Source organism: Myotis myotis, unplaced genomic scaffold (assembly GCF_014108235.1).
Source record: "Myotis myotis isolate mMyoMyo1 unplaced genomic scaffold, mMyoMyo1.p scaffold_m19_p_8, whole genome shotgun sequence".
NCBI lineage: Eukaryota > Metazoa > Chordata > Mammalia > Chiroptera > Vespertilionidae > Myotis > Myotis myotis.
The window spans coordinates 15509263-15536568 of NW_023416390.1; the positions used below are offsets into that span (position 1 = coordinate 15509263).

Sequence of the window (27306 nt, forward strand, 5' to 3'; positions counted from 1 at the left end):
TAGATGTTTTATACAGTAGTGTGTTCCATCATTGGATCCTAATCAGTCTAGTACCCTTTTACTTTACTGCTTGAACCTGTTTATATTTCTAGCTATCGCCTTCTTATTCCCTTCGCTATCCGAAATCCTCTAACATGCCCACTCCACTCATTGCCTCATTTCTTATCTGTCCTACTCTCTTCTTAGCATTTTACTAGATTTCTTTTTCGCCCTACCACTTGCTGAAAATGTTTTTTGAGAGATTGCCTTTGCTAATCTTGTTAAATAATTGAATGGTTGCCTCTTAGCTTTTATGTTGAATGACTCTCTTTGGTATGGCAATGATGCAATAGAAATAATATTGAAAACTTGATTTTAGTCTTGATCTGCCACCCACGGCTGACTGTGAAACCTCTGATAAGTTATAAAACATCAAAAGACTGACCAAGATTAAATACTGTACACATATGAAAAAAGGTATTATTAGTGGCCACCCATCTCTCCTTGAAACTTTGTTTTTATTAAATTCTGCAATACTGACTTGTCCTGTTTTTCATTATTGCCCTTGCTAGCTTTTCCTCATCCAGCCACCTTACCATTGGCCTATCCCAAGACACTTGTTTTGCATATGTTTGAGGAGCTCATCCGTTTCAATTAAAGATTAATCTCACTAAAACACAGATGACTTGTATCTTATCTAAAACCTCCAAGAAATCCCTGTTACAATAACATAAATGTATTTTCTTCCAACTAGGATTCCAAGCCCTCTGTCTTATGCCCCAAACTATATTTCTAGTTCTATCTGCCATAATTCCTTGTGTGCCAAACACTGGGCAGTTCTCATGGACCCATCCTCTGCTACTTCTATGCTTTTGTTTCTGTTACTTTCTCAGTTTTTTCTCCTATCTCTCATCCTCTGCTTAAATACTATGCTCTCCTGAATAATTGAAATTTAACGGAATCTTTCTTGATCTGTACTTTTTCTCCTGTGCTTTCAACCCAGGCTTTGTGCTATAACTAACTGCCATCCCAAATAAGCTCTTGAAGTCAGGGAGACTGTTTCAGCATTTTTTTTTTAACGGGGTCTAAGTAGACAGGGTATAATTCAGTATCTAATATATATAGTAGCAAATGATGAAATAGTCAAAATGAATATTCTGAATCATTTTAATTCATTATAGGAAGATTTATTTTTTTTCACTGCTTGGGCTTAAACCTTTTGAAAATTTAAAATTCTAAACAAAGTTAACATTTACCAAATTAACTTAGATTTTAGTATTAACACCATGAATTAATTAACATAACCAGTGGGTCATTGATTTAAAAAAAATTTTTTTTTTTTTTTAGTAACAGCTATATTGAGATATAATTCACATACAAAAATTCACCATTTTACCTGATACAATTCATGGATTTTTAGTATATTCACAGAGCTGTACAACCATCTCCACTATCTAATTTTAGAACATTTTAATCACCCCCCCCCCCCAAAGAAACCCCATATGCATTAGCAATCACTCTTCGTTTTCACCTTATGTGAACCATAGGCAGTCACTAATTTAGTAATACAAGCAAAAAGAAAATGTGCAAGCCTTACATTTCTCTCCCAGGGCTTAGCTACATTAAGGTACAACTTGCTGGGAAATGCATCTGTTTTTCCAAAATTTGTGGTAGATAGAATCCATGGCATTTAAAGTTTGCTATTACTGGATTCCTTGCTATCCAAAATAGAAATTTGTCTAATTGTCATAGAATAAACAGCTATTTATTAGACTTCTCCTATTTAATTTTGTAAAGAACTATTCCCAACCCTCCTACAGTCTAAGCAATCGAAGCTATTTGAGAAATAATCAATAAATATATATAAAGGCGATTTCACCCATTGCACAATAACCATGTCTTAGACCTGTAATATCTAAATAGTATAGAAATAGTTCTCTAAATTGCAAGTGGTTACTACCTATTTCTTGAGCCCAAAATGCTTTTAACTTGAGGTTCTTTGGCTCTAAGGCAATATGTGAATGGGACCCAGCTTTTGTACAAATAAAAGTCAAATATTCATGGGCATAAATCCAGAGTTTTCATTCAATTTTATGAAGAGTTTATCACAGCCCAGTTGGTGTGGCTCAGTGGTTGAGTGTCAACCTATGAACCAGAAGGTCACAGTTTGATTCTCGGTCAGGGCACATGCCCGGGTTGCAGGCTCAATCTGCAGGGCAGCTGATCAGTGATTCTCTCTCATCATTGATGTTTCTATCTCTCTCTCCGATAAAAGTTATACATATTAAAAAAATAAAAGCTTATCACACACACACAAAAGCTAAAGACCAGTTTTTCTGAGAAGAGGAACAATCATAAATTACTAGGAAAAATGCTTGGGCTTATTTGTATCACTGATGGAGGTTTAAGCCTATACAATTAAAACAACAACATTTAAACTAACAGTTATCACTAAGCTAAGATCTTATGAATAATATTCTTTTTTAAAAACTAATATAGTGACAGTCAAAATGATGGATTACATCAATAGGATTAATTACATATTATATAGCAGTTATTTCTCAAACTGTGATCCCCAGATTACCGTCTAAGGATTCATATGGAGTGCTTGTGAGGAGGTAGATTCCCGGACCTACTCCAGACCTCTGCAGTCAGAATCCCTGGATTGGAACCCAGGACTCTGAATTTTTAACCAGGATCCCAGATGGTAGTGATGTCGCCCATGTCTGGAAAGTGCTTATAGAACATAATAAATGGGAATGCTCTTGAATGTTTTTGGCAAACCTTCCCTACCCAATTCATGGAGTTGTATAACAATACCAGTACCATGGGACAAACACTGAGTATTTGTCAGACCCCTTGTAAGAAGCTTTCTCTAACTTATCTCTAGTCCTTCAAATTGTTCTATAAGAAAGTAGATATTATGATCTATAATTTATGGATGAAGAAATTAGGGCCCAATGAAATTGAATCACTTGCTACACAGAGGTCTGGTTAGCTCTAAAGTCTGTCTTTCTCTCTGTTGAGCAGCTTCTTACTCTAACCACTTCACTGGTTCCCCATTGTAAGAAATATTTTTTATATGAGCCCTAGTCAGCACCCATCAAAATCCATGGTCATCAACACAATTAGAGATTTATAATGAACAAAGTATAACACATGAGCCTCTCGCTAAGCCCAGCTGTCTGACACTTTTCTAAAAGAAGCTTCCAGAGGTAACACTTTACAGGCAGGAATAGTGTGACAATGAGAAAATTGCTTCCAGGTATAATTTAATAAGCAGAGGATATAAAGGAAAACCAAAAAGTGACCCTAAAACTAGTTTGTACCTATCCCCCCTCCCAAAAAAAGAGAAAGGAAATAAAAACGTCAAAAGAGAAAACATCTCTGTGTAACCTACAAAGGAGCTAGAAGATAGGTCTGTTGAGCTTTTTTTAAAACATGAGTTTTGATAAGAATTGTGCCTCATAGAGATGGCTCTGAAATGTGTGCCATAGCACTTGAATTAAGCTTCATTTCATTCAGTACTTTCACTGGGCACCAACAATGAAATTATTCAATTTAAAAATATCCCAACAAATATCTCTGTTTTATAGACTTTTACTTGAAAAGAGATCAAACCTTTTGTCAATTTAGTAAGTATAACATAAACTATTCCTGCAATTTTGAGAGTAACAATAAAACACGTTTTGTTATTACTCTAGTTGTATTTTAAAAAATAAGTTTGAATTTCAGTTATGTATGAAGTCTTCAGATTATGAAATTTAACTGGACTTTTAAGAAGGCTTAATTACAATAATAATGATTTCTTTTAAAATATCTTCACAGATTATTTCTTTTTGAGGAAAAGGATCGTAATTATTAATTAATTATTTAAGAGAAAATGACTACTCATTTGTATGATGCTCAAAACCAATACTCTGGGAAATCGGAAGCCAGAAATTTCCCCTGGGTCTGTTGTGGCTGAGCTTCTCAGCTGGCATATAAATGGCTATTCCTTGTGGTCCCATTGGAAGCTGTGTTTTCAGTAGGCAGCTATAGCAAATAATTTGTTAAATGAATGGGCTGTTACTGGACATTTATAATTACACTGAAACTTTAGAGACAATTAGATGATGCTACCCAGGATCAATACTGTGTTTGAGAACATGGTGCAGAATGAATAGTAGATGTCTTTTGTGAGGATAGTGCATGGGCTCCGTTAAGGCATTAAAAAAACATCATATTAGAACAAGTTTCAAAGGGAATTTTATTTAAGGACAGAGAAGCTTGTAACTTTCTTCAGAAGTTAAAGGTTCTTCTCTTTTGTTCTAGCAGTAGTTATGTGTGTGTTTTTAATGAATAATTTAGTAGAAATTGTATTCCAGATTTTAGTGTTAAAGTTGTATCGGGATCTCATGAATCCATCTATACTTCATTGTGATGGCTTTCAGTCAATTTCTGAGGCGATCGCTGAAATTAACTTCTGTTAGACCAGGGTCTCATCATCCTACTGCCAACCCCAGTGTAATCACTAGGAGACTCTCAAAGAACCAGTGAGAGTAGTTTAAGGGCTTGAAGCAGATTTGCTGTGCACAGGGGAAATATTTGCAGTTCCTGGTAACTAGGTAGAGCCCCCAAAAACATGAGGCAAAGAGAAAGTCAGAAATGGCTCCCAGTCTCGTATTTTAAACTATTTTTTCTCCTCTTTTCTTTAGCTGCATGAGTTTGCTTTTAGCTGAATGAGTCTGTTTGGTATTGCATTAAAAAATAGGATAGCCCGATCAGAGTGGCTCAGTGGTTGAGCATTGACCTATGAACCAGGAGGTCAGGGTGCATGCCCGGGTTGCAGGCTCGATCCTCAGTAGGGGGCATGCAGGAGGCAGCCAATCAATGATTCTCTCTCATTATTGATGTTTATATCTCTTGCTCCCTCTCCCTCCCCCTCTGAAATCAATAGAAATATATTTTTTAAAAAATAGGTTAGATGTGAGATAGAAACTAAAATCATAAATAAATTAAGCAAAGCAAAACAAAAGCACTGTACTGTAGGATCTGTACTCCCTCACTAAGAAGGTACTTGCCAAATCCTTAAAGTGGAAGCCCCTGCTGATAGTGAAGTAATGCCAGTCACTCAATGGAGGAGGCACACACAGAGCAGGCTGTTGGCCCTCATTGCTGGGAGATCCCAGAGAGATGGGGGCAGTCCTGGGAGGGAGGGAGAGTAGCCCCATGTGTGGGGTTCGATCACTCTAAGATCCCAAATGGGATGTAACTGCTGGGAGCCACACACACAAAATAATACATTTTTAAGTTGCAATAATTGTTTAAACACTGTTCATTGGCCCAGAGTAGCTCTAAAAACCATTCTCCGAGTATGAGGGTGAAACCCCTACCTCTGAAGCAAACATCTGTGCCTGCAAATACCAAAGGTGGTTGACTAGTCCCAGGGGAGGCCAGGGGAGGCCAGAGGAGCCCAAGCAAGGCGACAGCCCTCACATGCCTTTGGAACAACAGTAATTAGAGCAGCTGGAATATTTGCAACTTCATTGGCTTACTTGCTGTTTTTGTTGTTGTTATTGTTGTTTTTTAGTTTAGATTTTAATCTCATTTTCATATGTTTTTGTATAAATCAGGCACATGTGGCTTGATTATAGACCTGAAGTGGCTACTAGGAGCTTCAGGTAAAAGCCTTTTGGGACCTGCAATGCTGGCTTCTGTCCCTTCCTCCCTGGGCCCCTCCTGTGCTGATTTCTGCACTCTTCCCTCCTCCGTTCCCACTGCTGTGTACTTAAATTGAAGCCAATTAAATAAAGCATAATAATAGAGTACCATTCTGAAAAGAGCACAAAGAAGGGGAATTGCATGGCCACCATGGCTACTGACAGAATAATTAGAAGCAACGGAAAACATTTTAAAGGGCTCCCCAGCAGACATCTGCCGCCTCCTTTGCCTCCTCTTGATAGGGAGGCAAGCTTTTTTCTTTCTTTCTTTCTTTTTTTATTTTATTTTATTTTTAGTTATCAGTATCTCTCTATGCCAAGTCCTCCCCTTTGGTTTGATGAAAACTTAATGATACATCCTTGTGTATCTTAATATTTCTAAGCTACTAATGGGAGAATTATTGGATTATGTATGCAAGAATATTGTTATGGAATTTCCAGAACACCTGGGAGCATTACAATAGTAGATCCAGATATATTTCAAGGCTAGTGTTTACTTTGATATAGCCTCTCAGCCAGCAAGTAATACTCTCCATCAACTAAGAAATCGTCACTCCTTAAAATGGGTCACTACTAGCAAATTCTTTGGTAATAAAATGCTGGCTGCCACTGTTAAGAAAGTAACTTGGGGAGGAACAGAGATATTTCCAATTCGCCTTCGGAAGGGGGAGGGGTGGGCGTTAGCTCAGTCCTCACTGCCCTAATTAAGTTATCACTTGTTGCCTCCTGGACAATATGCAGCAAAAGATGAAGGACCTGAGTCAGCTGGAGATCACCCTTAATTGTGAACTCTTCCCCAGTGAGTTGATGAAGTCCTTCTGCTGCTAGAGCCTTCAGCTCTTCGGGCTAAAAGTAGATTTGCTAGAATTTCATTTTTCCGGTCAGATGACTGCAGCACAGCGTGTGTTTCCCTCTCTCTGATGGAGTCCTCTTTTCTGTGTGCTCGCCTTTTCAAATTCTCCAGCACACAGGAACGTCATCCTCACAGAGTGTGGGAGCTCAGGCAGAGAACATCCCCGTCAGCTGAATTCTGACTTCTTTAGACCACAGCTGGAATGTGAGTGCTCACATTGACCTCAAAAACAGCCTGGTGCCCTGTCACCCGGTTCAGCTAAATGCCTTTTCCATGAAATGTCTGTATTCCCTGCAGGTTGACAGATGGCGCCCAGCAGGTGAACTTGGGGCTATGAGCGAACGACATGCTTTCTTTCTCTGGCACAATCCTTCTCAAAGCCATCCCATGTCCTAAGAATTTACAAAAGGTATTTAGCTGCTAAGCAAAACCGAAGAGAGGAGTTGAAGCTAAGAAAGCATGCATTGGCATGAACTTTGCTGAAGTTAATACATAGTCTCTTCACAAGGGTATACAGTAGTGCCCCTGGTGAAGAAGCACAATTTGAAGGCTAATATTGACATACCGTGATTTTCCACAATTGCCAAAGCACTTTTCTACAGATGGTTTTATTTCATTCTTGCAGCAGTCTGTAAGGGAAATCTCACTAATAATCTCTCTTTTCCTAGTGATAATACTGGAGCTGCAAAAAGTTGGAAGGTCTGCCCTATATTTTACAGCCAGAAGGTGATACGCCAGGATTCTAGCTTCCATATCCAAAGTTTTTGTTGTTTTTCAAAGATCTGATTTAATCAAATCATAGTCAGAATGGTTAGGGAAATAGTGTTATCATTCTTTCATATATTCATTCATTGAACCTTTACTAACCACCCACTTTCAAATCAAGGAAACAGTAAGCCAGGTAGATAAGGTGATTCACTGCTTGGAGTAGAAGAGTTCATGTACACAAAACTAAAGCCTCAGCACACTTTTCCATTTCCTGTAGTACCTAACCTTAATTTTTTATTCATTTGATGAATAGTTATTGAACAAGTACCACCAGGCAGGGAGTGTAGCAGTAAACACAAAGAAAATGGCCCTGCCTTTCTAGAGTTTACAGATTAGTTAAGGTGGGGAAGACAAGAAACAAACAACTAAATAATACACAGTGCTGCTGATGGTATAGGGCAGTGGTCAGCAAACTGTGGCTCGCGAGCCACATGCAGCTCTTTGGCCCCTTGAGTGTGGCTCTTCCACAAAATACCAAGTGCGGGCGTGCACGTACAGTGCGATTGAAACTTCGTGGCCCATGTGCAGAAGTCGGTATTTTGTGGAAGAGCCACACTCGGGCCAAAGAGCCGCATGTGGCTCGCGAGCCACAGTTTGCCAACCACTAGGGAATTAGTAATAGGAGTAAAAATTGCTAACACTTCTTGAGAAAATTTGATAACATGGCCAGCCTTATTTGAAATGCACTGCCAACTCTTATATGGCTTAACATCTTTTGCCTTTCATTTGTATTTATTTTTTAATCCAAAATACTGTGAAACAAAGAATTCACATATTTGATAGAAACCAATGGCTTCTAGGGTTGGAATAAATTAGTATAAAAAGGTTAGGGATGTGAATTATTTTCCATTTCAATGAGCCTTAATTAGCAATACAAGGTAGTTCATATGAACGCCAAATAAGTGCTTGAAACAAAAATCATATGCCAGTGGACAGAGAGACATTTCTAGAGGTAGTTGGCAGGACTTCATTGGGAAAAGAGCTTCAATTCAACTAAAAGCTGACAAACCTAGAAGGGAATGGAGGGAGGGTTGGAGGAGGAGATAGGAGAGAGGAAGCGAAGAAAAAAAATAGAAAGAAGGGGACCTTGCAGAAGAAGAAAAGAAAAATATGAGGATGAAATGAAAAAGGAAATTCATAGGTCTACAAAAGAACTCGCCAAAGAACATGTGATGGTATAGAAAGTTGGGGATAAAATTGAAAAAGTAGGGGGCAGTCATGGTATAGAAGTCCTTGATTTTGGCCTAGAAATTTGATTTTTTTTCATTCAGATAAGTTTTTTGACATCCTTATTGTGCCCCTCCTCAATTTCTTCTCCTTATACTACATGAATCTGCATTAACTTATCCTCCTATTTTAAAAGTGGTCAGTATTTGTATGAAAATTAGAAGCAAATGAGCAGATGGCCTTCCATCAAGCAAAGAAGTGTTATTTTATATATATATATGTTTTTTTTTTGCTGCCCAAGATTCTCTGTTTGCAGTGCCAATTCATTTATACAATAAAATATACATTTATTTATATTTCTCTATATATTTTTTTAAAATATGTTTTTACTGATTTCAGAGAAAGGAAGGGAGAGAGATAGAAACATCAATGATGAGAAAATCATTGATTGATCAGCTGCCTCCTGCCCCCCCAACCCCCCTTCTGGGCATCCAGCCCACAACCCAGGCATGTGCCCGGACCTAGAATCAAACCATGACCTCCTGGTTCATGGGTCAACAATCAAAAGTTGAGCCACACCAGCTGGGCTCTATTTATATGTTTTCAGAGTCAGTATATATTAACAATTTAGCAAACTAAGATTTTAGCTGATATCACCGAGTATTATTTCTTTTCAACTCTTTTCTAAAAGAATTTAAGCATGACCCTAATGTACTACCAGACATATCATGCCTGTTTGACTCTTGCAATCGAGATTTTTATTGTTCAACAAATCTCTATTTACCCTACCTCTCTCTCAATCCCTTGCATTTAGGCAGAGTCATGTGGGTAGTTGAGCCCAGTGGGCTGTGAGAGAAGGTGATGTGTGTGTCACTTCCGTGTAAAAGCATTTGAGAGCCAGTGCACAGCCCTTGGATGTCTCCCTCCTGCTGCAGTAATCCTGAGGCCCTGAGTTGAGCCACAAAACGAATATATCCCAATTGCTGGGTCACTGCATGGGAGAAAGAAAGGTGGGCTTGAGAATTACCCTGCTCATATCAGGATTTGTATAAACAGGATATAAACCATTTTTATATAAAGACTCTGAGACTTAAACCTGACTTTTCTGACTAATTCAATCCTTTATCTTTCACTGTTTGTATCCTTCTTTACTGCCTTGAATTATATGGAGATGCTTTGAACAAGACAGGGTTACATATTTGTGCTAAATCGGCTTAACGCAGTCTGCTAGTCCTTGGCAATAGCCTGAAGTAGCAGGTTTGGGGATGACATGGGAAAACTCAACCTTACCTAGATTCTCTGAACAACTTGAGATCATATGTTTTGAAAAGGGCTTTTGTTAAGTGTCCTTAACTCTTTCAAATGTATATTTTGAAGCATGTTTCCTTGGCAAGAAACATAATGTTCTCCTGAAAAGAAACCCCAAGAAAGAAATACCTCTGTTCCGCTGTCAGTGGTTTTGGCTCATGGTGACTTTCAGCTCCTAATAAATAAGTAGTGATCACGAGCTGCTTCTAAACCTATTGCGGGATAGAAATGGTTTAGCAGCATGTTCGGCCAGATGATTTTGTGTTGGCCACCGCTCTAGTTAAAATTGCTTGGGTGGCGGATATTTTCCTGAGTATCAGCAATTCAGTTCTCAGTCGTTGAAGTCTTGTTGTTCTGGACAAGTGCACTGAATTACACGAACTGTTCGAAGCCTTGCAGAGCAGACTGATAGAGGACGTAGGGAACAACATTATTATTGTTTATATGAGAGCTCATCAAGTAGACTAATGCTAGCCAATGAGGTTAAGTGCAGCTCTTCAGAATCCCAGCAACTTCAAGCATCTGTTTAGCTTATCAGACAAAGTTTATCAAAACATGAAAAATGTCCAAATGTTTCAAAGGTTAATGAAAAGTATATCCTGTCCCTATCAATCTAGGGAAGATTTTGCCTTGACTTTGTTGCTTAATGAATTAAACAAAAACCATGCGTTAGCAATATTTTCTTCACAAGATTCTAAAATAAATGTATCATTCTAACTTTAATGCCATAGGCATCATATATCTTGCAATTAAACATGCCAACATCCAAACATGTATTTTATGCAACCTAATTTCATCATATACACACCTTATTTATCTGAGTAATCCGCTAATAAAACTGATCATGTATAGATAAACAAGTGTTTATCTTGGGTTCCTTATTGACTGATTTATTCCAGGAATTTGTGATGCCGCTGCACATCCTATTCTCTATCATGTGTAGGCTAGCCCTTAAATATAGTTGTTAACCACTGGACTTTATCAGGTGTTGTCAGTCATGATTGTCAACAATGTTTGGACCCAGCTCTAAGAGGTTGTGGAAGGTGACCAAGCAAACCTGATAGAAACAGGGAGTAGAGAACAGAGGCAGAACTACAGCTGAGTCAACTTCGATGTGTTTGAGAAGCTGGATATGCTGAGTAATAAATGCGCTTAGTATTTCTAGAAAATTGAAAGTTGCCATTCTTGAAATACCACTTCTCAGAGGAGTCACAAAGCCTTTATGTTTGAAAAGTTAAAGACCTAAAATCAACCCTTAGGGTTATAAAGAATTGGTATATTGCTGAAAGGTGAGCCACTTTCTAGCGGTGTCATGCTGGGAACGGCACTTAAAGTCTTGGCCTCAGTTTTCTCATCTATTAACCAGGAATAACAATAGTTGCCTGTAGAGGGTGATAGTGAGGAATAAATGAGCTAATACATAGATGAAGTGCTGCAAATAGTTTCTGGCACATAATAAATGCTGTGTAAATGTTTGCTAATATTGTTTCGGGGATGGTATAATCACTCTATATAATGTAACAAATACTAAAGCCGTGCCAAAGAATGCTCTCAATGAAAACTGTGTTAAAGAAAGTTAATCTATTTTATATGGGATAAAAGTATTACTTCTAACTGCACTGTATTAATTTAAGATGACGATTCAGTTTTATGTGCCTGATGAAATAGGCCATAAGTGCTTTTTAAAAATAAATCCCAGATGGCATTTATCTCTTTATCATAAAATAAAGTCTAGAAAAATAGATAGTCATTTTCATTTTATAACAGCCAAAGACACACAAAGATCAGGATGATGGATAAATGGGCCATTATTGTTATGGCTAACTGGGTACCATTTATTTTTTAACAATCTTCTCATTCTTTGCCCAATAATTTCTAAATTCTGTTGGAATGCAATTCGCTTTTAAGTGTTTAAGGCTGAAGTTTTACTTTCATTTATATATAACTATTGAGTTAATATTAGAAAGACTGTGAAAGACAGGATTATTATTTTAAAATATTGTTTTAATATTACTCAAATGATGAACATGTTCTTTGATAATAGGTGTCGCTGAATGTTTTCTGTAAAGGGTCAGATAGTCAATATTTGGGGTGTACATAAATATATAAAGGGCCATAGAGTCTCTGTCACAACCACTCACTCTGACAGTGCAGCAGGAAGGCAGCCACAGGCAACACGGAAACAAGGGGACGTGGTTGGTGTGCCAATGAACTGTATTTAAAGAAACAGGCAGCAGGAAGATGGATCTAATCTATGGCCCATGTTTGCTGACCCCTGTTCTATAGATTTTATTTTATTTTTTCTTAATTTTACTAGGGTAAATGAGACACGCACACATATGTAATCTGTACTTGCACACTTTAAATATGTGGGTGAATGTGGACTTGAAAATCATGAAGATGAAGTACAAAAAATATGCATATTAAGGAATTTAAGGAAAATAAGGAATTTAAAGAGGATACAAAGCATGACATTTTATTCAGCATTCATTGATTAAGTACCCAAAGTACCTTTTTATTAGAACAAGGTCTACCATTTTATTGTTTTTTAAAATCACCCTATGTGTTACATAAATATATGTCATATGTACATTTATAAATATACTAGAGGCCCAGTGCACAAATTTCATGCACTCGGGGGGGGGGGGTGTCCCTCAGCCCAGCCTGCACCCTCTCCAATCTGGGACATCCTTCTCACAATCTGGGACTGCTGGCTCCCAACCACTCACCTGCCTGCCTGCCTGATTGCCCCTAACGTTTTCTGCCTGCCAGCCTGATCACCCCTTAACCACTCTCCTGCCAGCCTGTTCGACACCTAACTGCTCCCCTGCCAGCCTGATCACCCCCAACTGCCCACCCCTGCCGCATCGGTTGTCCACAACTGCCCTCCCCTGCTGGCCTGGTCGCCCCCACCTGCTCTCCCTCCCTGCCAGCCTGGTTGCCCCCAACTGCCCTCCCCTGCAGGCCATCTTGTGGCAGCCATCTTGTGACCACGTGGATGTGGCCATCTTGTGTGAGGGCATGATGGTCAATTTGCATATCACCCCTTTATTATAAAGGATGATGTCATTTTAAAATATATTCCAAATTTGAGGACCACTGAACCGGAGTAAATGGAAAAAACAAAAATAGAAAAAACAAACAGGGAAAAAAAAACCAACTTTGTTCAGAGGTCTGGGTGGTCAATTATTTTTTCTAAACTAGCTATCAAATTATTTGAAGAAATTGAGAAGTCCACTGTTTCTTCGTGCCTATAGAATATTTTTTATTTTAAAAAAATGTTAAGCCTTTCTACCTTCAATATGCATTAACAGACTTGTTCTCCACTGTACATCGTATGTGATGGCTTACAGATCAAATGAGATAATTGCATGTAAAAGCACTTAATAGAGGACCTGAGCCAGTCAGTGTTTGTTATTTTTTCATCGAACCCTTGCCTGCTCATATCCATATACACATTGTTCTCGGAAAGGTCATGGAGATGAACAGAGCCACCTGCTTCTTGTCTTTTCAAGTTTACATTTCCCACTAGAAGAAGAATTAATAGCTATCAATCTCATTTTGAGTCTTAGGGTTCATTCTTGTACAGCAACATCTTTCCTGAGGATATGATGGGGTCCACCCTATCAGGGGTGAAATCATACAGGCCCTGATGAAAACACGTGGAGATACTTAGATTTAGACACCCATTGTAAGACAGCAGGACTTCAAACTGGGCCTCAACTCTGCCCCTTGCATTTAAGGACAATTATTTATGTATGGTTCGCCCTTTGTAGTCTTCTCTGTAGATAAAGATGATTAGACCTGAATGGCTTATGAGGGACAAAACAAGTCCAGTGCCTTCTAGTAATTGTTTTTTTCTAGGCACCACATTAGTAGGAAGTATTCTGTATGGTTCTAGTGGAATTTCTAAGCAGAAGTAATAATCTACAATGACTTTTAGGATTCTGTATGTCAAAATAAGTTTAGTACCTTTAGAGAAAATTTAATTCATTGTTAAGAAATAAAAAAATCCTCTCCATCCTATGCTAGGGAGAGTCAATACAAACTGGGCAGGAGGCCCAGTCCTTTAAAGCTAACTGGATATAATTAACAATCTACCAGGATAAATACATTCTCTTGGGAGAGAATACAAAGGCCTATAATTTATTAGCTGAAAACAATTTAAACTTTATTTTGTCTTGGATATAATATATATATAGCTTCACTGGAGTGAAGCTGAAAAGCAAGAAAAAGAAGTTTGCAAGAATTAGCATTTTCACTGCTCTATTCCATACCACTGAAAGAGTACCTAGTAGATTGTAAATATTCAATGTTATGACTATAAAGAGCCACCCTGGAATTTATCTCTTGGTCTCTTAGTTACCCAATATAAAAAGAGAAAGACACAAGTTGAATTTGGTGTCTGTTTGCATGATGTAATTAAGTGTACATGGATCAGAGAGTAAATTATTGATTTTCTAAATTCTTTTTTTTTTTTACAGAAAGAAGCCAGAACCTATTATTAACCCTTTGAGAACACAACGTAACAATCTTTACCATTTTACTACTTCCTTGAATAGGTAAGCCTCATCACAATTTTGAAAAATAACTGTTAACAATATATTTTTAAATATCTTTTTTAAATGAATATGAATTCATTTTGATAAGGGAGAAATAACATGAATTCTACAGCTAATACAATTAGGATCATTAAAACAACACTTACTGTTTTGAATGATTTAATAGTAAACAGATGAAAAGATCTTTTTCTGAAATGATGATTAAACTAAGCTTCACTTCTGCTATGACTACCAATATCAGTAGTATTTTATCAACATTGACTATGTGCCAGACTTGGTCCTATGTGATTACTTTGCATAACTTAAATCATTTATTCCTTACAACAAACAACCCTGTGAGTAAATAACAGGGATCATCCCCATTTTATAAATTAGAGGCACAAGACAAGAGAGAGAGGAGGCAGGCACCTATAATTCACCCAAGGTGGTATACTAGTATACTGGGAGCAGCCGACACTGTAAAGAACACCAACTCCAGCTGCTATTGTAGGAGTAGTTTCATGTTGTGACAGAAAAGTCTAGCAATGAGGTCCACCTATGTTTTAAGTTGGTTCTATTTGAATTTATAAAAGAAAAAAGTAAATAATGAATTTACTGAAAAAGCCACAGTAGGCAAACATTTATTTCAGGTTTGTATTTGTTACTTTATAATTGTTGCATGAGTAAATAAAGAAATGTATACACTTAGCTCAGTTTACAAGCAGAAATAATATTTTTCTTTATTTTACATCTCTCTTTAAACTCAAAATTCCTATAATAAAAGGAGAATCATATTACAGAAAGAATACAAATGAATGATTTTTTTATTCTAGGAAATGAATAATGCATTTTAATCTAATTTCTTTTTATTAGAGGTACTGAATATCCCATTTTAAATTGGCCACAGCAATATATGCTGTACTGCTTTTGTTTCTTTATTATTTTATTTTTAATCAAGAAAAAATACAAAGTTTTCAAAGAGAAATATAGAAAATTGATAATAAATAACCTAAGTATAAGTCCCATGGATTAAGCCAATGCTAACAGTCAGCTTTGTTCAAATCTTTTTTAAGTTTATAATTTCATTACAGTCGATATACACTATTATATTAGTTTCAGGTATGCAACACAGTGATTAGACATTTATATACCTTATGGAGTGATCACCACATATGATGTTAAAATCTTTTCTAAAGAAATAAACCATCACCGAAAGAGCAAAAACTCTCCCTGCTCCCTTTCCTTTCTTCCTAAAAGGTGCACAGTCTTGAAGATGATATAACCTTCTCTTTGTGTGTTCAATACTTGAATAACATGTGCATGAAACAATATGCCATATGATTGTTTACATCTTAAGAGTTTACATAAATGGCATCATACTCTAGATATTCTTTTGCAGCTTGCCTTCACCTAACATTATATTGAGAGCTCCATCCATTTTGATACAGGAAGATCTGGTTGATTCATTCTGTCAGCAAGTTGGTTCATTTTAATGTTTCAATCATCTGGTGCATAGTACTAATTTAATATTACTTTTAAATGACGTTCAGCATTTTGAAGATGGTTTAAGCATGGCTATCAAAGCATGTTCAGGAATCCAAAGTTCTTAATACATGATGCCATCACAGTTGGGTTTATGTTTCTTTTTTTTTTTCTCATTAGAAAAGCCCTCCTTTTTTTATTGGCTATAATGATCTTGCTAATTAATGGGACTCATGATCCACTGATTTTGTCATAACACGATAACTGAAATATGATTTATTTCCCCATAGGTGAAATATTGACTATTCCTAAAAACAAAATGCTACCTTTGAAATTAAAAGATACTTAATAGAAAAAGTCTTCTTTGCCCCATGTTAATAGCTTATATTCTTTTCAAAAATCATGGGAGAAAGAACCTTTTTTAAAAAAATGATTTTTCCTAATTTTCTCAAACACACTTAATTCACAATTTACTTAAGGTAAAATAAATGTCAATAAACAGTAGTAATATTTATAGATATAGAATCTTTCATATATTTGTAGGGGAGAAAGAAGAGATAAACTAACGTTTGCTGGGCAAATATGAGTAAGTTCAAAGTATTATGTAAGCCTCACAGGTCAGAAGTGCATGGCAATTTTGCAGATGAGGAAATCGAGGCCCAAATATGTCTGGTAAGTTACTCAAGATCAGATGCTAATTGCAGAGCCTGAAGTCAAACTCATTGCTCTCAGACTCCAACATTACAATGCTGACCAGAAAAGAATTGGGAGCACCTAACCTATTTGACACAAAACTATCAGTTTAATTCATTCCACCAAAATTTATTTGGATTCTTTTAAGTAAGTTGAGAAGGCTGATGTTAGAAAAACAAAGAAAACACAATATTTACCTACAGTGAGAAAACAGGCCATTGAGAAGAGCAGTGATTCATTCAGTGATACCATAAATGTGACTATTTCATTAGATACCTCTATTTTGCTTTGTTATCTTGACATCGTTTAGCTTTGCAATCATTGAACCGTGCCAATTAGATTAAATCGAATGGGATAACAGGAATGAAAATGCTTTATAAAAGTCTTTGCAGTTATTTGCTAATATTACTAATTATTCTGTAAAATTTAGAATTAAAAATTTCAAACCTAATACATTTAACTCTAAATGTAAAAAATTGATATATCATCAACTTTTGGGCACAAAAGCCCCCTGTAAACATTATAGAGTAGTAAACAGCCCTGACAATTGGTTTCATTCCACCGTCTATTAGAGACATAATATTTAACTTGCTTAAGCTTCATAGCACCAAGATCATGCCTGTTCAGAATTTGCTGTTTCTCATGATCTCTGCCTATATCATTGGAATCCACTCTCTCACCTTGACTCCTGCAGTAGCCTCCTGTGCTTAGTCTTTCTGACCTCTCATCTGTTGTTTACTTAGTGTGGCCTTTAATAGATCTTAATCCATTGATAGAACTCTTTTTTTTAGATTGTTTTATTGCTTAAAGTATTACAAAGAGTATTATATATGTCTCCTTTTTTTTCCTCCCCTTGACCTTCCCCTAGCCTCCCATACCCCCCAGTGTCTTGTGTCCATTGGTTATGCTTATATGCATGCATACAAGTCCTTCGGTTGATCTCTTACCCACCCCACCCCAACCATTGATGGGACTCTTGTTCTGCCCATAACAGTCAGAATCATTCCCACACTCATACTGTGATCCAGCAAGATACTATATAACCCATCTTCTACCTCCCTGATATCATCTCAACACTCCTCCCACTGAGAGGAGAGACTGTGTGACATTCTGAGCTGTGTCTAGGGTAGTGTCTTTATCTTGATGGACCCTCACTTGTTGAAGGACTGAATGAGTATGCAAGGGTTAATCTGGAATGATGCTCAGCACACAGTATCCTTAATGCACATCAGTGATGGTTGTTGCCCTTTTGAAGGTTCCTTCAGTTTGTCTTCATGGAGTGCAGCAATTCTGAAATGCTAACAAGCTTTCATGGATGTTTTTGACATGTCATTTTACAGCATTATGACAAAACTTTATTCTACTAATATGTAATCTTGAATCTTAATAGTACCAAAAACACAGAGATAAATTAGGGACAAATTAGAATGAGAAAACCATTTTAAAAGATCAAAAATATTTATTTTATTATTCCATGCAGGTCTTTTATCTATACAACAAGATTTGGTACACCCTGACATTGCTTAGATTTTGCTTTATTTGCAGAATAGATTTATATTTTTCATCATTTATAGATGGCGAAGTCTAGCCTTTAGACAATTTTCTATAAAATAGGATGATTTTTTGTTTTATTTTTTCAATATTCCTTAGGAGCAGCACTGGATGAGTGTTTACATTGTTGAGAACATTTGGCAAGAGAAAGACAAACAGTAGGACCACAGTACCCCAATGACTAAGGAAAAGAGAAAGAAAATGTATTGTCACCATGCTCTCCGAAAATAAAATACCTTGATTTGTGCTGATTACTGTCTCATCAGCATTCAGTTCTGGTCCATAGCACTCTATGTGAAAAATTTTAAAGGCACATTTAATATTCTAAAAATAGAGCTGAAACCGGTTTGGCTCAGTGGATAGAGCGTCGGCCTGCGGACTGAGAGGTCCCAGGTTCGATTCCGGTCAAGGGCATGAAACTGGGTTGTGGGCATATCCCCAGTAGGAGATGTGCAGGAGGCAGCTGATCGATGATTCTCTCTCATCAATGTTTCTAACTCTCTATCTCTCTCCCTTCCTCTCTGTAAAAATCAATAAAATATATTTAAAAAAATTCTAAAAATAGATTCTATTGGTAAATTAGAATGTCAGATGGCCCCTTTATGAAAGCCTACCCTAATCTGTCCTGTCAGTCCGCAGGCATATCCAGACCTCAGACTGTTCTGGCTCTTGGTGAGCAAGAACCTGTTCCAGGGGTGAGGTTCTGAAGAGGGGTGTCTCATGGTTAACTAGAGACAGAAAGAGGGAGAATTGCCCACATACTCCAGCAGGAGTTAAAATAACAATAACAGTCCTCCTACTTAACAGGCTGACTCAGAAGCACATTCTACTGACTTTTCCGCAGATCCGAGCAGATTGTTTGGGCTGCAATTCTGCAGGCAGAGGTGGGCACCACCTGCTGCAAAGGCTGTAGTTCTTGTTAGGAGGGTGCTGTTAGTAAGTCTTGCCTTTAACAGTTGGGCCAAACGGAGATAGGAAAAGACAAAAAATTGGTGCTGATGAGTGCTGCCTTGTTCTAATACCTAATAGGGGTCCTCAAACTTTTTAAACAGGGGGCCAGTTCACTGTCCCTCAAACCGTTGGAGGGCCAGACTATAGTTTAAAAAAAAACTATGAACAAATTCCTATGCACAGTGCACATATCTTATTGTGAAGTAAAAAAACAAAACAGGAACAAATACAATATTTGTATTTGCATGTGGCCCGCAGGCCATAGTTTGAGGACCCCTGACCTAGAATAAGAGAATGGTGTTCTAGGGATGGATATTATGCGTTTAGTTCTTTTACTGGCCATGAGTATAAATCACTTACTGTGGGAGGTCTTGTAAGTTAAATCTCGCTGGATGTTTGCCTTCAGAAAATTCTGTACACCAGTTGTGGCAGCCTTATCTCAGTCAATTAGGAAAGGCTTTGAAGCCAATAGAAGTCTGGTTTTTGCTTAAGTAGAAGGAGAAAAATTGTTATGTGGTTACTGAGTTACCTCATCCTACAAAGGCAGGGCACTCTTACTCCTTCAGCCCAGCCTCCCGTACATTTACCTGTACCCTTCAGTAGCCTTGGGCGAGTATGCTTTATCCTGATTCTTATAACCCGACTCCTGCATGCTGGCATCATATGGTCTTTCATATACATCAGATCATTTATTTTTGCTACTTAAAATTTGCCTGTAGTACAAAGGTCCGAACTCATTAAAGGCCTTTCAAAACAGGGCTCCAAACAACCATTTCTGGACAACCTCAAATCCCTCCCAGTTATTCAACTGCCTTTCCTTCGTTCTGATCACAGCAATTCAAATGTCATTTCTTCTATGAAGGTCTCTTCTCCAGCCCTCAAATGGTATTAATTGTTCCTTTGGGGTGAGGGGGAAGGGGCTTTCATAGTCTTTTAAACATCCCTAGATGACCAAAAAATCATCTCGGTGTAAAATTATTTTCACCTCTGCTTTTGTCCTCAGCTCTGTGAAGTCTTCAAAGGCAAAAGTTCTGTCTTTTCTATATTTGTCCCTCCAGAACCATGTTATTAGATTTGAAAGAATAATAATATATTTTTTTAAATCTTTATTGTTCAGATTATTACATTTGTTCCTCTTTTTCCCCCCATAACTCCCCTCCTCCCAGTTCCCACCCCACTCTCCGCCCTCACTCCCCAACCCCTGTCCTCATCCATAGGTGCACGATTTTTGTCCAGTCTCTTCCCGCATCTCCCACACCCCTTTCCCCCCCAAGAATAGTCAGTCCATTCCCTTTCTATGTCCCTGATTCTATTATGATCACCAGATTATTTATTCACTTGATTCTTAGATTCACTTGTTGATAGATGCATATTTGTTGTTCATAATTTGTATCTTTACCTTTTTCTTCTTCTTCCTCTTCTTAAAGGATACCTTTCAGCATTTCATATAATACTGGTTTGGTGGTGATGAACTCCTTTAGCTTTTCCTTATCTGTGAAGCTCTTTATCTGACCTTCAGTTCTGAATGATAGCTTTGCTGGATAAAGTAATCTTGGTTGTAGGTTCTTGGTATTCATCACTTTGAATATTTCTTGCCACTCCCTCCTGGCCTGCAAAGTTTCTGTTGAGAAATCAGCTGACAGTTGTATGGGTATTCCCTTGTAGGTAACTGGGTTTCTTTCTCTTGCTGCTTTTAGGATTCTCTCTTTGTCTTTTGCTCTTGGTATTTTAATTATGATGTGTCTTGGTGTGATCCTCTTTGGATTCCTTTTGTTTGGGGTTCTCTGCGCTTCCTGGACCTGTAAGTCTATTTCTTTACCCAGGTGGGGGAAGTTTTCTGACATTATTTCTTCAAGTAGGTTTTCAATATCTTGCTCTCTCTCATCTTCTGGCACCCCTATAATTCTGATGTTGATACGTTTGAAGCTGTCCCAGAGGCTCCTTACACTATCTTCGTATTTTCGGATTCTTTTTTCATTTTGCTTTTCCAGTTGGGTGTTTTTTGCTTCTTCGCGTTTCGAATCTTTGACTGGATTCTTGCGCTCCTCTGGTCTGCTGTTGGGTGTCTGCATAATATTCTTTATTTCATTCAGTGTATGCTTAATTTCTAGTTGGTTCTTTATCACAACATCGAGGGTCTCATTAGATTTCTAGAGGATCTCACTACATTTATCGGCAGTCTCACCAGTCTTTTCGAGGGCCTTACTAAGTTTATCGGCAGCTTCTAGACAGTTCTTGAGAGACCTTAAAAGTGTGGTTTTGAGCTCTATATCTTCCATTTCTGACATTTGCGTCCTGTTTCTTTGTCTCCGCATTTTTGTATCTTTTCTTAGTGCACCCCCTAGTGGTCTTTGTGCGCAGTCTTGTTGTAGTTAAGCCTTGATTTTCGGCAATACCAGGGGTGATTTGACCTCCAGGCTAACTGGCTATGAGAGAGAGAAGAATAATAATATTTTTAAAAATGTTTATAGTTCGTAACAATAATACGTAATGAGTAGATATGATTGAAAGTGTAAGTGGTAAATAAATGAGGAATTGAGGAGGTGAAAAAGAAATGAGCAGTAGCCCTATGTAGCATATTTACAAAATAGGTTTTATGGTGGTGGTTTTATTTTTATTATATTTTTGTCATTTTGCTGGGAGCCGGTCCATCCTTGCTGTTTCAAGGGATCTGGCATATATGGCATACTGTTCTTAATATGTTTGCTCACCTTCTTGGCACTATGTGTTTTAACCAAGGTCTCCTCTCTGAGAAAGGTTGTTTCCCCAGGTAGGGATTTTCCCCTGAAGTTAGGGAGGGAATAAAACCTCTTAACTAAGTGCCAGGCGGGTAATTAATCACTTTAACTACGAACAATCATGCTTAAGCTACATAATCTTTACTCCCTGGAATGGAGATAAGAAACGCCCTAACCTTTGGAATAGAGATTGATAGGATTGGAGTCAACTGGTATAAATACAGATGTAACAAGACAACAGAAGACAGAACCTACACACAGAACTTAGAAGACAGAACCTACACAGAACCTACAGACAGAAGAACTTCGCTGGAGAGAACATGGCAAAAGATCCTGGACTGAACCTGACTACAGAAATTGGCAAGAGAACCTGACTAGACCCTGGTAACTGAACCTGGCTGGAGAACCTGGACAGAACCTGGCTGGAGAACCTAGCAAGAGAACATGGACACAGAACCTGGCTGGAGATCCGAACCAGAACCTCTCTGGAGATCCAGACCAGAACTTGGCTGGAGATCCTGGCTAGAGATCCTGGCTAGGCTGCTGATCAACTGAACGCTGTCTCTGTGTCATTCCTTCTTCGCCGACTCCATCCACACCTTAGGGGACCCCTGGACCTGCTGGGGTTGGACCCCGGCATCATTTCTTTTGTATGTGTGGTTGTTTGTTTGTTTTGGATAGGGAAAAAAGACTATGCTTTTACCCAGGAAGTAAGGGAAGGAAGAAGCCGACACTGTGAGACCACAAAGGGATATTTAAGGAAAAGAAGCTTTGGAGGAGGCAGGAAATAATATGTTAAAGAGCAAATAGAGAGCCTAATATTAATAAAAATGAGGGCCCCCTATTCCTCTAAAGAAAAGCTATTCATTGGGGATAGTTACTTAAATTGGTTTTATTTAACCCTATTCTATTCGTCTCATCCTTTTAAAAAAATGTCATTATACTTTTCTTCAAACCAAGTGTATAAGTTAGGATTGGCTAGCTGCTAAAACAAATAGATCCAGAAATGTGTTGAAACTTTATTTCTGGCTCATTGAACTGTCTGGATGAGTATGTGGGTTGAGAGGCTGTCTACACTCTTCATAATCAACCAGGGCTCCCAAATTCTTCTATTTGTATCTTTACTTTGTCATTTTCTTCATCCAGCTAGTAGGAGGGCAAAGAGCAAAGAGAAGCACATGGGAGTTGTATAGAGCCAAATCTAGAAGCGAACTTACCACTTCTGTTCACATTTCATTGGTTAGAGCTGAGCCACATGACCACACCCAGTGTGGTCTTCCTGCTATGTGCTCAGGAAGAAGGTGAAAGAGATTTCGGCAAACTGCTAGCAGTCTCTGTTATACCAAGGCAAAAACCTGTCTATAGAATTAATATATTTGACATTTGGATCAAATAGTTCCAGCCTTGGTAGAGTAGATACCAATTACACCATAGAGATAGAACTGTAAATTATGATTTCAGTGTCACATTAAAATAGTGAATATATTTGATACATCAGTTTACCAAAGTTAATTCTTATAATAAGACTCAACTAAGATATTTTTTAAAACCCTTCTTATAGAAATATGCGTTATGTACAGAAGGATAATAACAAAATAAATTATAGTGTCTAGGACTGCTTACTTTTCTTCAATAACTTCTTGCTAAATGAATCAATCAATTAATTAATAGATTTAGAAAGCTTCATTAGGAAAAAATAAGTATTTGTACTTTCATGAATTTCCAAAATTCATCATAAAAAGACATGAATTAGGATGGTCTAAATTCATTTTGAACTGAAGGATGTGCCCTTTTAAAGAAAAATAACATGTAAAGGTAAAATAATGAGCAAAGATTTTGAAAAAACATGATGTTTTGGTGAACTTACGAATATTCATCTGTAGGCCTCACATCATATTTTGCATTTGCTCTCTGTGCTGTTTGTTCAGATGGTGGTAACGTTGCTATTTTTTTTTTTTTTTGGAGGGTAACAGTTCATTTGATTGTTTTATATGTGTAGCATATTGTGTCAGTGTTGAGTCAAAGCCATTCCACCAGCTAAATCTACAAAATCAACTTTGCTGCTAAATAAATGTCACAGTTTCAGTTTCCTGTGACTGCAGAATGCTTGGGTTTTTGTGAAAATACTGCATTGCAGTGAATGTATGATCAACGGTTTTTTCCTTGAAGGTTAAAACTCCTTTCTTTTTTAGAGTAAGCAGCAATTTAATCAAGTTTTCATGGCATCCAAGAGCATTTTAAAATGAATGTACCCCAATAAAACTGGCCTCTTCTCCAAGTGTATACGAAACGGCAGTTAGATGCGTCAGCCTGTGGGAACAGAATGGAGAATGAACCTGAGGCTGAGACCTTAAAGCGTCTCTGTCAGATCTTTCTTCCTGAGAAGTATAATGACTTACTAGAACCTGCCAATTCCTGCGATTAATTTTTACTCATTTTTTTCCTCACCCACCCCCTGCACTTTCTTGTAATGAATTTCAAGGACTCCAGTCATACCATGTGCACAGTAATTACTACAGAAGGCAGTTTGATTCTGAGACAGCTGAGTCTCTGTAAGAGAAATTTAGAATTTACTAAAGCACATACTTTAGTGAGGGGGTGCGAAGGCTTGAGTCATTTAAAAGCATTTTGAACGGGCTCTAAGAAAGATCCGGTAGTAATCAATCCTGAGTAAAGAGCAGAGGGCAAAACAACCAAAAAGACCCTTTTCCAAGACGAATTGCCATGGTACCAGAAAGTTCTTGCTACTGGGAAGCAGTGTGTAAGCCTTTTTGTTTTGGTTGGTGTATTCCTTTGTGGCATATGTTTACAACTGGAGTGGGTCTTATTTTTGGAACCTAAGAATTCTAAAGCAAACTTTTAAAATCAAGAGGAATTGAAACATATATAGCAACATAAGGTAATATAACACATTACGCATGCACGCACGCATATAATACATATCAAATATCAATGGATCATTTAATTACACACTGTAAAAGTGTTATTTGAATGGAACATGAGGACCAGGAAATTAATTCTTCAGTGAAGCTCTGTAGGGAAATACCATACTGGTGGATAATTTATATATAATTTTCTCACTGGGGAGTTGAGTAATAGTAGTGTACAGTTTAAAAATATCTGTATATAGAGAATACATGGGAAACCCTTCTGCTTTATATTTTTCACGATGGTTTAAATCATGACAAGCCTATCCTGCGACTCCTGTTTTTGGCACTGGGATGAGGACACATTTGTAATACCTTAACTAATAATAAAAAAAATAAAAAAAAAAAAAGAATGTACCGACTTCTAATCCTCTCAGCACCCCGGTGAGCAGCGCTGCCAGCATCTCTGGGCCGGCCAGTGGAGCGGCTTCCTGAACTCTGTTTCCGGTCTTGCCCTGCTGTGCCCTGCTTTTCACACAGCACCGCATGGTCTTTCAAACAGTTATTACCGCTTGCTCAGAACCCTGAAAGGGTTTCTCATCCTACTTTCCCCAGTTTCATTGACATATAATCGGCATATAACACTGTATATATTTAAGGTGTGCAGTGTGTTGATTTGATGCACTTATATATTGCTGTGACCACCACCATAGCATTCGCTAACACCTCCATCATGTCACGTAATTACCGTTTCTTTGTTGTGCAGCGAACATTTAGATTTACTCTGTTACCAACTTACAGGTATATAATTATTGTTAACTATAGTCATCTGTACATTGGATCCCAAAATTTACTGGTCTTAAAACTGTACCCTTGACCAACATCTCCCTATTTCACCCCTTCCCATCATACTCAGAAATAAATCCAAACACATGACCTGGCTCTGCTTAGCTTTCATAGCCCTCTTCTTTATCTTACTTCAAGTCAGACATAAACACATCAAGCTCATTCCCACCCCAGAACCTTTACACCTAAAGCACATATTTCCTTCCTGGAACATTCTAACCCCAGTTCTTTGTATAGCTAGCACCCTCCACATCATTTGAGTCTTGCTTCTGAGCTTACCTCCTTGAAGATGCTTCCCTGAACACCCTATTGAAAATAGTGCCTTTCTCATGCCTTGCTAGCTTCTTCTCATTTTAAATTTTATATTAAATATATTAAATATTAAATTTAATTCTTTAATATTAAATAATGCATTTTATGTATTTTAATGAAGTGCTTGGTTCCTGTATGATTACCTCATCAAAATGCAACTTTTATGAGGATAGGAATTTTGTATGATCTGTGGCGCATTGAGAGACTTCCCTGTGTCTCAAAATAAATATCTCATATCTTTCCCTCATTACCAATCCCACTGCTACTACTGTAATTCAAATTCTTATTATGCTTTCTCATCAGTTATAACATTATTGTCCATCTGCACACCTTTCCTGTTTCTGATCATAACCTTTTACAGCTCTTTCTCTGGTTCATCTTGTTACTTATCTGCTCAGTGTTTCCCAGAGATATGTCATTAATAATGATAAAATTTATACTACACAGCCTGACAAGTAAGATATTCATCATCTGGACACTTGCCTCTCTGGAGTATTTTCCACTACTCCTGTTTTATGGTTGTTGTTGTTTGTTTGTTTTTTTAAATATGTTTTTATTGATTTTAGAGAGAGAGGAAGGGAGAGGGATAGAGAGAAACATCAATGACAGAGAAACATCGATCGGCTGCCTCCTGCACACCCCCTACTGGGATAGAGCCCACAATCCAGACATGCGCCCTGACCAGGAATCGAACCAGGGACCTCTTGGTTCATGGGTCATTGTTCAACCACTGACCCACACTGTCCAGGCACTACTCCTGTTTTGGACATTCTGAAACATCTTGATGTTTCCAATTCTCTTATACCCCCATGTCTATTTTGTGTGTGTGTGTGTGTGTGTGTGTGTATAAAATTATGCCCTTGTCCACCATGAATGCCCTTCAAAATTGAAAGCAAGGTTTGCCATTCTGAAGTCTCCCATGAATTTTCTCATTTTATAGGAACTTCCATAGAATCCCTTTATACTTCTATTAAAGTATTTATAGTATTGTCACCTAACTAAATTTATAATTAAATACTAAATTTCTAGAGAAAGGTAAATTATGAGTCATATAAAAGTAAAGTATGAATCATGTATATTGACATGTTGGTCTCCCCCCTCAGTAGCTCCTTAAGACCAAAAGCTGAGTCTTCCTAGTATTTGGCTATTCTCAGCATCTAGAACAGTGGTTCTCAACTGTGGCTGCACATTAGAATCACCTGGGAATCTTTTTAAACTCCTGACTTCTGGGCCTCATTCCAAAGGATTTTGGAATGGATTTTAAAAAGATTCCCAGGTGAAGGATGAGGCCCAGAAATCAGGATTTTAAAAAGATTCCCAGGTGAGTCTAATGTGCAGCCAAGGTTGAGAACCACTGATCTAGAACCATGCCAGTGACATAATAGGTGTTTGTTTTGTATTGTTATATTTCCTCATCAGAAGACAGGGTTTTCTAATCTCATTTCTCTCTTCTGCTCATGCTTCAGGCATTTGTCTTGCTTTTTCTTTTAGTTAAGGATGAGCAAGGTAGTCCCTATCTTATTTATAAATTACTCATGAAAAAACTTA

The 27306-nt window shown here is 37.7% G+C and overlaps 1 protein-coding gene across 40 annotated transcripts in view; it reads left to right on the top strand.

Moving 5' to 3' along the window:
- Nucleotides 1-27306, top strand: part of MAP2 (microtubule associated protein 2) — a 243421-nt gene that overhangs the window by 146760 nt on the left and 69355 nt on the right. For 39 of the 40 annotated variants that reach the window (XM_036319739.1, XM_036319740.1, XM_036319738.1 and 36 more), the window contains one exon: nucleotides 14262-14339. The gene's annotated coding sequence lies outside the window, so the exon portion shown is untranslated. Of the gene's footprint in view, nucleotides 1-6921; nucleotides 6944-14261; nucleotides 14340-27306 lie in introns of those variants that run through there. The other variant, XM_036319743.1, reaches the window with a different exon arrangement.